Raw genomic sequence first — 6,000 nt, 5'->3', positions numbered from 1 at the left:
CCACCACCTTCAAAGTGGGATGTCCATTATGTGGGCCCACCTTGGATGTGAATCATTTATCATTAGGGGCTAATCTTTGATGTTGACCATTCGTTATGTGGCGCCCATCTTAACGTGAGTCATCCATCATATGATGCCCATTATCGACGTTAATTGGCCATCACGTGGTTTCACCTTTAATGTTGATTGCCCATCATAGTGTCTACCTTCAATGTAAGCTGCCCGTTATGAGGGCTACCTTTGATATGGACTACCCGTCACTACCATAAACGAGAGAGAGAGAGAGAGAGAGTGAGAGAGAGAGAACAAAAGGCAGAAGTAGAAAAGCAATTTTTTTTTTCTTCGTAGTCATGTGCAAGTTCAAGCTAACAAATTACTTTTAAAAAGGTGTTTTCAAACTAACCTATTTGCTTCTATAATAATTAAGAAAAAAAAAAAAAAAACTTTATATTCACGCTTATTGGCACATTAATTTAAATTATGTTTAAAAAAAAAAAAAAAAAAACCTTCATCACGTGAGTTACACATGATGAGAGGTTTCACGAGGGATATTACCATGGTGGCGCCACGCACAAACCTACGGTAGGCATTCCACACGCTTGTTCCGTATGTGTGGCTCCCCTCAGTTGCATGTGAATTACCTGCTCCGGTAGCCCCTCAAATGACCCAATGAGATTACCGGGGTCACCGCATCACTTTAATCATTCCCTATTGAAATGGCAAAATTACCCTCCAATGCAAGCCCCCTCCAACACGCGAACGTGGCGCGTTTCCATTGTATACGAATTGCCCTAAACCGGGGTTACAGGAGATCCTTACGTGGCTCTACGAAATCACACGACCGCCACATGAAAACATCCAACATAAGGGGTTACAAATGACTCCCCGTGTTACAGGAAATTCTCCTTCCCTAATGACCGTAGATCCCATAAATCAAGAATAGAACCTGATGGACGTAGTGGATTTTAATTACATGGTAGGTCCCACAAGCTTTCTTCTACACGACTCCATTCCGTTTTATATTGGCCACCTACCAATCCCAAAATCCCGAAACTGAATTGGGATTGCATACCAGTGCCGGCCACGTGGCAAAGCACGGGCCTCACAATCTGGCGTGGTTAGTAGTACACGGGTTTGAGCACCCTGACCACGCATGATATGAGGTAAGACAGCAAGTGTAGGTGATAGCAAAAGCAGCAACCGTGCATGGTCATGCATGTGATATTGAGTCTGGACCATTAACTGCTTTCACAAACAGATACAAGCCCCTACCAAGTCAAAAAAGGGTTGTGGGCTCACCTGAAAAAGGTCCGTGACTTTGGCAGAAACCCAGCCAAAATATCAACCTTCTTAGTTGGAGCGGTTAATGAACACATGGTCCACCTAAAATGGGCTGGACTCCTTTTGAAAAAGTGGCGATGACCCATCACAGGGCTAGTTGGAGCCTGTAGGGTCACGTCCAGAACGTTAGAATCACTTACCTGATTATGGATGGAGAATCACCTATAAGTCAAAAGTTACAAGTTGATATTAACAATCTGATTTTTACCATTAGATTTGGACTGCTCACATTTTCTTTTAACCATCCATTTGCATCTGATTTTTACGGTTAGATTTGGACCATTCACGTTTTCTTTTAATTATACATCTGCATCTGATTTTTACCGTTGGATTTGGACCGCTCACGTTTTCTTTTAACCATCCATTTGACAGACTCGGGTAGTTTAGGATTGATTAGTCGGTGTGATGGTAGAATTATGCTCGACCCACAATGTCCACAATTTTGAATGGTCTGGATGGCTGCACGTGTGTGCCTCATCCACCATTCCTAAATTGGAGGTGAGCTACCACCGGACTCTAGCCTTCTCTCCTAAGAAGTAGGTTGTTAATGAATGAGTTCGTTTTGCCTCAGTCGCGACTAAGATTCCAGCGTGAGTCTCCTCCCAATGGACCCCACAAGATGAGTGATCGGATGATCCTAATCGTCCATGATGTAGAGTTTGTGCTGAAAGGATCATAATAGTAAAATTACGCTGACATAATGGTTGTGATAATCACAATAACAACTAAAAGAATTTTTCCATTGGCTTGAACTCTAATCTGAAAATGAAAGGTTAAGATCATCACCAAAATCTTGTAATGGGAAAATAGCTTATCTATTGTACGATGAGAATACGGGCGGATAAAATCATTGCACCATCTCATCATGTGGGCCCCAGTGAGCGGTGAAACAAGCTGGATCTGCATTCGCGTACAGGCGAAATAATACTCACATTATTTCTAGATAGCGGCTCGGATCAGATCACGAAGGCGTATCTGACACGCATCCAGATCATCCATCTAGTGGGGCTTACGTGAAGATGGCCGTCGGTTGAAAATATCACGGACGGAAATCATCGTCATCAGTTTTTTTCTTCGAACGCTGACTCTTAACCATTTTCCTTCGTTCCATCCACATCAGTTGCCATGTTACTTAGACCGGTTTTGAGATCTGACTAGTGGGGCCATGGTTCGTTAATCCAGGCCATCGGTCTGTTCTGTACCATTGGACTTGGACTATGCCTGAAAATGTTCCTTGATCGGACAATCTTAACCGTCCAGTTTGAGACCTCCCCATAAATGATTAAGAAGAAAGACAGATGTGGTCACCGTTCAACTGAAAAAGGTCCTATTATTTTTTCTTGCAACGTCCAATTTCTTAGATATCTTGAGGATTTTCCATGCTTGGTGGGACTCAACATACCAATGGTCTGGATTTATGTATTAGAGGCTATATTTCTTTTAGGCAAGGGTTAAAGATAATCACAAGAACCAACAATCCAGACCTGAAATATATAATTTCAATTAGCTAAAATAAGATTAACTCAATTTTAAGTGGCACCTAAGCAGGCTTTAAAAATGCTCAAATAATTGATTTAATTATTAAAACTTTTGTGGACACCTAAAATGAGTCCATCTCATTTTAGTTATTCTTAATTAAATATTCGAGTTAGATTGTTAGTTGTCAACATTATTTTAATCCTTACCAAAAGGAATGTGCTCTTTACCATATAATTATATGAACTCATATTCAGGGATGAAATGACAAAAAAACACTTGTCTAACATTCTTTCTTTCTTTCCTTTTTTATTTTTTTATTTTTTTATTTTTATTTTTTATAAACTTTTTCTAGAATGCAGTGGAGCATGAGTTCAACTTATTTCAATTAATACTAATCATGTAATAGAGATCTTGATCTCCAATACATGTTAAGTTCATGTTAATGGTAATTATGTATTATAGATCAAAATCTCTTATATAGAATTATTGTGTGCTGAATTGAGATGAACTCATTTTCAAGCATTTAGCAAAAATTTTAATTTGCTAAAGTTTCTAATCATTTTGCCTTTTCAAATATTACAATAAAACAATAACCTCTCTTGTAAGGACCGTTTGAATACCATCAAATAAGTTATTTTTTCTACTTGCAACAATAGATAAGTAACGTATTTCAAATAAGTAAATTTGGTTTATAAATGTTGATGCTGAAATCTGATCGTCCATGCTAGATCGTTGTATACTTGCAAAACCATATGGCAACAGGGGCCTTTGTTGTAGGCGGGACCCTCCGATGCTTAATTTAGAATAAGCACTCTGGGTTTAATCGAACTAGGATTTTTGTGCATACCTTTCATCGTAAGTAGGATTCTTATTTATATTCTTTTGAGATCTCTTTTGTATATGGTAATGAGTCTGTCATGTAGGTGCGTATTACACAAGGAATCTTTTCCTAAGTATACGAGGCTATACTCGATGTAATTCTCGACGAAAATCTCAAGGAGGTAATTCTTTCCTTATACAAAGGAGATATCTCTCAGTGATCGGTATTTGAGGAGGTCATGGTCAACGGTTGATGCCGAGCTTTGAGTCGTGTTTGCTGAGGTCCTTAAACCGAGTTTAATTGTCACTCATGGTTAGGGCTGAGCTTCGAGGCTAGGGCCTCTAATTAGGCTCAGGTCGGTACTTGCAGTCGTTGCTTTGTCGCGGTAGTGAAATGCTAGATAAGTGACTGAGGCCATCGCTTATGATTAGTGCTCGAGGTAATTGTAGAGGTTGTGTTCGGTGGCCTCGGCCTAGTTCTCACCTGATCTGTCATCTGAGCTCTTTGTCCTGTTATTTTCATCAGATTCCCACTATTTGGACAGTCTATTTTACTCATAACAATAATTAATTATAACTTTTTTATTTCAAAAATACTTAATTACTTTGGTTATTATTATTATTATTTTTTAGCTTTTCTTCTTTTCTTAAGTTATTGACAAGAGATAAGAGAGAAGAGAGAGAAGAAGCTGATAAGTTGGTTATTTATCGTACATATCTTCTTAACAAGTAGAAACTAAGATAAGTTATAGCATAAGTAACTTATCTTAAGCAACTTAGGAGCCAAATGAGCTAGTGTTTCTCATTTTTGTTTCCTTGACCTAACTTCTAATGGTTTTCTTGGCGCTGAAGTTGAACTAAAGCCATACTTTTTCAGTAACGAATTATTTTTGCCCTACGGTGTTTTGCAGACTGGATGGAGCACTTCTGTTTGAACCTTGCTTTCAAGATAATTGACATATGCTTAACATTTCCTACTTCGTGGAAATGACATTGCCAAAATGTTAAATGAAGTTGATAAGGTTACTCCCAAAACTGGGCAAGCCGAAAGTTTGGAGGCTATATTTGGTAGAAGCCTGAGAATGGGTTCATCTTATTTTAATAATCAGCTATTTTGTGATAGAGAATTTGGCACCTAATACCTCATATATCGCTGTTATCATGAACTCATTCTGAGATCTTGATAAGATTTCTAATACATTGCTAATGTTAATTAAAATGAAACGAACTCTTGTTTAGGCATTTATCAAAGATGGCCTAGGGTAATAAGCCCAACGAAAGGGACGGGAATTGCCCCCTGTTAGAAAGCTATGTGGGGTCTACAGGGATGGTTGTGACAAATCCACTCGTTTCATCAGTTTTCCAAGATCACATTAGGTCAGAAATACAAAAATCAGGCGGATACAATAACTAAGGTCGGCCACACCACTTGAAACAGCGGGAATTAAACACCACCATTGGAAGCTTTATGTGGGCTACAGAACTTTTGTATCATGATGATATTTGTGCCTACAGTTTATCCTAGTGACAATAACCAGTTGAGTGAAAAATGCTAAATGGAGAAGTTTTCATTTTCATGAATTGAAGAGAGTTCGGCAAAAATGGCAATAGAGTAATGAAAGATAATTTAAAAAAAGAGTTCATTTCTTATTCTATATTGCAGGAAATTTTTATATACTGCAAATTCAACATGGAAGCCTCTCTTGGGTCCCCACAAGGACCTTCTTATTCTATCAGAGAAATGCTAATTAAGGAGACTCACGAGGGGCAGAGATTGAGGACTTGAATTGCCCCACACATGCCAACAGCGCACACGTATACGAGATCCTTGTCAATCATCAAGTGGGGGGCCTGATGCGAACATGTGCTGACCTAAAATTAGGCTGGTCCTCTTAACAGTTGGGCTATATGTATGATAGTAATGTTAAACAGGAAAATAAAGAAAATGACCTGCATTTTGTTTTCAATTCACCGGGATGCCTATCTCATAAGCGGACCGGGCTGATTTTTGGGCTAGAAAATTTTCACCTCGGGCCCCACCTGATGAATGATGCAGATCTCACACATGTGCGGCGTGATCTCCCCATTCATCCTCTGCTTGTGCGAATTTTGATCCGTAGGATTTCTTATTCAATAAAATCTGTGTATATTTAATGGGACCGAATTGGTCTACAACACCTGTTCTACGCAGCTGTGTAAAAACATCCAAACTCTGTGGGGCCCACCATGTCTTTATATATAAATCTACTCCGTCTGTCAGGTGTTTATCATTATCTGAACCGTACATACAAAATATAAGGTTATTAAAAAAGTCTGATGGTCCACATCAATTCAAAACCTTACGTTCACACGGTGTGGCCC

This window comes from Magnolia sinica, chromosome 18, assembly GCF_029962835.1.
Source record: "Magnolia sinica isolate HGM2019 chromosome 18, MsV1, whole genome shotgun sequence".
NCBI classification, from domain to species: Eukaryota; Viridiplantae; Streptophyta; class Magnoliopsida; order Magnoliales; family Magnoliaceae; genus Magnolia; species Magnolia sinica.
The sequence above is the reverse complement of the archived record's forward strand: the minus strand, read 5'-3'. Positions refer to the sequence as shown.